We start from the raw sequence: 7,505 nt of genomic DNA on the forward strand, positions 1-7,505 counted from the left end.
GTTCCACCCACCGCAGCACATTGTGTCCTCCCAGCTGAGGGGAGTTAGAAAAATGGGAAGTGTGACCATCAGCTTAGAGGCCCTTCCTCTCCGCCCAGGGAATTACTGAATGGCCAGGAGATCTGCTCTTCTGTTGGTGAGGCCAATGGAATGACCTAAACCTGAAACAGACCTCCTGGAAAAAGAACGGTTCATCCCCAAAAGTAATTACATGCACTCTAACGGGCTGCATCCTAGGGCAGGAGATGTGCCAATGACTTGCAAAGACGAAATCAGGCTTGGTGAAAGGCAAAAGGTTGAAAAAGTTTAAGAGAAGTGAAATCCAAATGTAAAACAAGGTCCACCCAAACACCCCTTCCTGACCTGTCTTGAGACAGTCTGGACCAGATGACTAGTCTCTTCCAGATCTGTGATTCCATTTCCACCATCCTCCACCCCTGCTCACTTATGACCTATTCCTTAGCCCTGTACAATTTCTCTTCCTCCCCAACAGTTCTGACGTTCCTCTCTCCTCATCTGTACCTCGCTTTGATGATACTGTGTTCACTCCTAGAGGAAACTGGGAAATGCTCAAGAAAATTAGAAGGAAAGAAGGCTATTGCAAGCCTCACTTTTGTAATGACGATAATAATGATACCACCACCATCCTAAAGAAGAGTTAATAAGTCATGAAGTGTTATTTCAGCCTTGCTCTAGCACATGATCAGGCAAAGGGAGACAGGGTGCAGCGTGACTTTGGATCTCTGATTTTAACTTTTGAGTTGTGGTTTCTTCAATGAGAAATCTCAGTATTGACTGTAAAACTCATTTACAGTATACAGAACCCAATCCTCTTTCTGGGGATTGTTAGTTTGCTGTAACTTCAGTATAGCATTGTAGCCAAATGAGTCAGTCTATTTTCTTAGTTAGATCTATTGTTTGTCTAATCTCCCAGGGCAGGGAGAGAACTAATTTACTACCAAACCATCTCCACCCTTTAAAAATGGAGTGCTTCTTCAACCAAATAGTCATTTGTCTTTCAGTCTGAACTGGCTTCTTCTTAAGGCCAATTTAGCTCACTAACCAGTGATTCAAAGTTCCCCAGTATCTCCAACTTAGATTCAGCGATCTTAAGAGAACATTTTGTATTAACAGAACAGGTCAAGGATAGGAAAGGAAAAAATATTGCTATATATCCTTTAAACTTTCTAAGTCTACAAATATCATATACATTACAACACAGAGTATATATTCTCAGATAACAAAATCAAATATATTCATTAAAGTTTAGACTATAAAAAGACAAAACATTAGACTAAAACTTAGAATATGTAGTATATATAACATTAAAGGAAGTCTGTCCAACTAAGAGTATCATATACATAACAACATAGTCTGAAATGTGAAGTTTACGATGTCCTTAAAACATTGCCCCTTTCCACTTTAATCACTCCTAAAATGTATGCTAATCATAAGCTTGCCTATTCTTTGTCAGAAATGGGTTTTTTTGACACAATTTAATATCAGTGATTTAAACCTCAGTGTGCATTTAAGTTAATGTGCACCCAAGACTCCAGGTATGAGAGTAATAGGTATCTGATTTATTGTTCTATTGAAAAATCTCTAAGACTCAACAAAATGATGAGTCAAATCTTTCAAGACACCGGGCAATAGGCAGCTTGTAGCAGCAGTCTTTGAGAGAAAGGAATCACAAGGTATGCTCCACAACTACCCCATAATTATCCTGTATTTTTTTTCTGCAGAAGGGCACTTTTTTGGGGGTACAAGAAAGTAGAACCCAAGCAAAATAGCAGTCTTAATTAAGGAGGGAGAGATGGAGTTTTGGGCAGTTGAAGCAGCTAAAATCAGCAGGGTAGCATATCTGAAACTAGGTAGCTGTGAAAAGTGTGGCCCCACAAATTGTCTGGAGAGTCACCAAGAACTGGGATGAATACTGACATGACAAGACTCTGTAGAGCCTAGCAGAGATTGCCTACTGCATGTCATACAGAGTTGACATTGGAGTTCCAGCTCAGAGGGGTGGAAAGACCTCATTAAGCACTCCAGGCATTCAATTTGAGATACTAGAAAGGCCTTAATGTAAAATCCAAAATGTTGTTAACCTGTATAACACTCTCTAACAAAGAACAAAAGACAGACAGGCCAAGAGAAATTTACAAAAATAAAAAATTACCAACTGAAGAAAGACAATAATGTCAAGTATACAATAAAAATTAATAGGCAAGTTAGAAAAGTATGCAGATATTTGTGGAAATGTAGTCAAAAGAAAATGATTCTAAGATGGGCAGATGAATAAACCCAGAGGAAGAACTTTTAAAGTGAATCTTAAAAATGTTCAAGTATTGGGCCTCCCTGGTGGTGCAGGGGTTGAGTGCTGGGTTGTGAAGTTGCCCGTAGCCTCTGCAGCTCCGGTTTGATCCCCCACCACCAGGTGAGGGTCCCACATGGCACGTAGACCTCTCCTGCCATGCCCACTGCTCCCCTCAGCAGTGTATTTCGTCAGTCTGTCTGTTCTGCTCTCCCCTCTGGCTCTGGTGAATTCTCTCAGCCTCCCGCGCTTCTGACTGTGCCCAGTGCTTGTATAAATAAATCAATAAATCTTTAAAAAAAAGTTCAAGTATTTAAAAGAAAATATGGTAACAATGATTAGATAGGTAGAGAGTCTCAGTAGAGAAATGGAAGCCACGAGAAACATGAAAATCTAAAGCCAAAAAGTACAATTCTGAAGAAAAAAATTTACTTAATGGGCATAACCATGGAATGAAGTTGCCAAGAGAAAGGGACTTAAAGACAAGTTATCTAATGTACAAACAGTAAGAAAAAATATTGAAATTGAAATCAATTTTAACCTCAGTTATCTATGAGCTCTTTAATATCTGTGCAGGTAGTGTTTCAGAAAGAAAGGAGAAAGAATATGCTGCCAAAATATTGGAAGAAACAATGCCTCCAATTAGTCCATGATTAATTTACAAACCCGAGAAAGTCAGAAACCCCCCAAATAGAATGATTACAAAGCAGATCACACCTGTACACATGATCATCTGTTTAAAACTAAAGCTAAGGAGAAAAATCTCTAAAGCAATTGGAGAACAAAGACATTAAATACAAGTGAACAAGAATATGAGTTACAACTGACATTTCAGGAAAATATATGACATCACTAGAACAAAAAGGAGGCGGGTACTCTGATTCCAAGGAAGGTGGAGTAAGTACACTCTGTCTCTCCCACTGAATACAGCTATATCACTTGGAAAGAATGCAGAGTGAAGCTTCTTGAGGACACTGAAAAGTGAATGGTAACAGGTGGATTGAGGAAGAATTAAGCTTTAAGTATCATTAAATAATGACAAGTTTCCTATTTTGTGTCTCCTTTGATATTCTCCATCCGGGGCACAAAGGAGCCAAAATCTTGATGTGGGGACTTTTAATCAACAGAGACCTACATGAGAAGTCTACAGAGTTTTGATTCAAGGAGTCCCAAAAGGATTCCTAACATACTCAGAAAGTATGAGAAAATTTACCTCATTTCCCCTTCCCTCCATTTCTCTCACATCGCAGTCCCCTGTGAAGTGCTGTGTTGGTGTTATCAGTAGTGACAGTGGCAGCAGTAAGAGCTCATAGAGGCCTTAAACTCTGCAAGGTGGGAAAATTCATCTCTAGAGGAACTATGGTGCAAGAAGGTGGGACTAAATTCCACTACATTTTTTTTTTTTTTATCTCGCTCTGTTCTGCTGTGTGGCTCGTACATGTGTGCAGTCACAGGAAATGTGTGAGACAACTAACTTACACAGTTTCTGGAGAGAGTACCAAAAAGGAGAGTCTTAAGAACTGGAAACTATCTGAGAAATCATGGAGAATGAATAGCTTAGGGAAGTGATCCCAAAATGTTTTATTTGTGAATGCCTGTGTTTATCTTTCAAGTAGTGCACAGGAATCATGTGGACGTGACTCTTGAAAATAGACCTATAAGATCGACCACTTCTCAGGTACCAGCCAAACCAGTAAGTTTTGCACAGAAGAGGCAGACAAGACTAGCATTGCAAAGACTTTGAAAACTGAAATGACATCAGCACAAGAACCCACAGAAAGTTGACTAGAATTTTTACCTCAACCCTAGTGGGGTGATTGTATGCTAAAATAAGAATATCAACATTCTCCAAAGGATTTAAACAAGACCAAGAGTCCCTTAACATTGCATTCAAAATGTGGAGGATATAATCAAAATGGTTTGGCATATAAAGAAACCAGGAAAATTCAAACTCAAATAGGAAAGGAGAATCTAGAGACACTAATTCCTAGATGACACAGATGTTGAAATGATAAAAAAAATTTTAAAGCAGGGCCTCCCTGCTGGCGCAAGGGGTTAAGACGCAACCTATGAAGCTGTCCCCAGCTACTGCAGCATGAGTTCAATCCCCGGCCAGGGAGCAACCCACATGGCACAGCAGACCTCTCCTGTCTCGCCCGCTGCTCCTCTCGGCAGTGTACTTTGGTCAATCTGCTTGTTCTGTTCCCCACTCTGTCTCTGGTGAATCCTCTCACTCCCTGCACCTCTGGCCTGTACCCCAGTTCTTGTATGCATAAATAAATCTTAAAATTTTTTTTAAAGCAGCCATTATAAAAATGCTCCAAAATTTAAGGATGAACACTTTTTAAAGAAATGGACAATAGAAAATCTCAGCAAAGAAACACAAAATGGAAAGAAGAACCATACAGAAGTTTCAGAACTGAAAAATGTACTTACTCTTTCACAAGTGATTTAGGGAAAATATCTGTCTCTCTGGGTAAGACCAATAACCAAGTGGAAATGACAGAGGAAGTGTGAGTGAACTTGAAGCTAGATCAAAAGTAATTATACAACAACAGAAAAAGAAGATAGAAAATAACAAAGCTTTGAGATTTCTGGAACAGTTCCACAAGGTATGACATTGTGTGAGTTACAACAAAAATACTTATAGAAATAATAGTATAATGTAGAGATTTTGAAAGCTCAGAAAGCCCCATGCAGGATAAATAGAAGGAAATCCATAGCAAGAAATATCATAAAATTGCTGAAAGCCTAAAGGCAAAGACAAAATTTTACATGCAGACAAAGATAACACTAATGCGGAACAAAGAAGACTGATAATTTCTCATCAGAGATTATAAAATCTGGAAGGAACAGATTCACTTCAGTCCATAATTCTATACCTAGTGAAATACCCTTTGTGCCTAAAGATGAAATAAATTCTTAGATGAAGAAAAACAAAGAGAAATCATTGTCAGTAAATGTATTCTAGAAAAAAATGCTAAAGATGGAAATGTTACAAGATCAAAAGGAATGGAGACAAGAAAGAAACTTGGGAAATCCGGAATGAAGTCAAGGCAGGAGAAATGGTTAATATCTGGTTAAGTACTCTAGTATTTAAAATGTTTGATAATTGAGGAAAAACATAACATTGTGTGATAGTGCTTTCATTATACGTAGAGATGATACATACACGGCTACAATATAAAGCAGGAAGGGTAAGGACTTGTATATATAGTGCTAACTGTTTATATTCCACTTGTCATAGAATGTTGATTCAAATTCACTGTAAAAAGTTTTATATGGACATAATCACTAAAAAAACCTACCTAAAGAGATATAGCAAATTAGAATAATTTAGAAATGTTCAAATAATCCCAAAGATAATAGGAAAGGGAGAACTAGAGGAATGAAAAGCAGTGGATAAATATAAAACAAATAATATAATGGTAGACATAAATAACATATATCAATAGTTATATAATTTTATATCTGTTCCAAACAATTTAAAAATAAAAATTATCTGAAGGAATAAAAACACAAGACCCAATTGTAGGCAGTCTGCAAACAACTCACTTAAAATACGATGGTATAGGTAGGTTGAATGAAGTATAGAAGATAAATCATGTAAACAATAAAAAAATTGAAGTGAATATATTGATATCAACACAGATACCTGAGCAAAAAATATTTACTTGGGAAGAGGGACATGACATAGTACAAAAGGATCAATTCATCAAGAATAAATACAGTCCTAAATGTGTGTGTACCAAGCAGTAGACTTTTAAAATATATGAAAAAAAATTGCCAGCTAAACAAAAAAAGAGACAAATATACATCTGTAGTTGGAGAGGTCAACACGCCAACACTCTCAGTAACTGATTAAGTAGACTGAAAATCAGAAAGACACAGAACTCAACACCATCAACCAAATGGTTTTAACTGACGTTTATAGAATGTCACTCTATATTAGCAGAATATGCATTATTTTCAAATGAATATGAAACGTTCACTAAGATAGATTTATGCAGGGTAGCAAAGCATGCCTTAACATGTTAAAAGAATTGAAATCATACACAATATGTTCTGTGATCATAGTGGAATTAAATGGAAAAATCAGTAAGAGAGAAATACCTTGGAAATTAAGCAATCCATGGGTGAAAGAAGCCTCAAGAGATATTAATCTGAACTACAAAAAAATGCACTATTATGAAACCATATTTAATACATATTCTAGGTCCAGAATCATAAGTCTCTGCATTAAAGAAATAGTACTAAATATATTTTCCAATTCCCTATTCCTGTCCCCAAATATTCCTGCTTTTAAAAAACAGATATAATTAACATATATATTCTTTTTTGGTGTATAACATATATGTATATATTTGGTATAAGAAATACATGTATGTATTGTGACGTGATAACCACAAAAAGTTTAGTTAGTAATCATTACCATATGTAGTTAAAAGATTTTTTTTTTTTGTGATGAGAACTTTCAGGTTTTACTGTATTAACAACTTTCCAATATACAACACAGTATGATTAACTATAGTAACCAGAGTATATTACAGCTTCAGGACTTTATCTGAAAATTTGTATTTTTGGACCATCTTCAAAAAATTCAGTTGACCATCCATAGTGGATGCATCAGTTTACATTCCCTTTAGCAGTGCACAAGGGCTGCCTTTTCTCCAACCCTTGCCAACATTATTTCTTGTCTTTTTGTTAATTGTTTTTCTAACCGATGTGAAGTAACATCTCATTGTGATTTTCATTTGCATTTTCCTGATGATGAGTGACATTGAACACCTTTTCATACACATTCTATCTATTTGTATTTTTTTTTGACAAAAGTCCATTCAGGTACTTTGTCCACTTATTATTGGACTGTTTTTTTTTTTTATTCTATTGAGTTCTGTGAGTTCTTCATATATAGCATACCTATACACATATACATATATATACATAATATATACATTAGATACCCCTTATCAGTTAAATGATCTACAAATATTGTCTTTTTACTTTGTTGATGATTTCCTTTGTTGTACAGAAGCCTTCTAATTTGATGGAATCAAACTTAAAGTAGTGATGTATCACTATTGTGCCACTGATATAAAGCCTCAGTATTTTAAACCGTGTGCACTGGTAACAAACAGGTAAATAAAATAGGACATAAAACTCAGATTCATAAGTATATTAGAAATCAGGCATAGAT

Source organism: Talpa occidentalis, unplaced genomic scaffold (assembly GCF_014898055.3).
Source record: "Talpa occidentalis isolate TD23 unplaced genomic scaffold, MPIMG_talOcc4v2.1, whole genome shotgun sequence".
Taxonomy (NCBI): domain Eukaryota; kingdom Metazoa; phylum Chordata; class Mammalia; order Eulipotyphla; family Talpidae; genus Talpa; species Talpa occidentalis.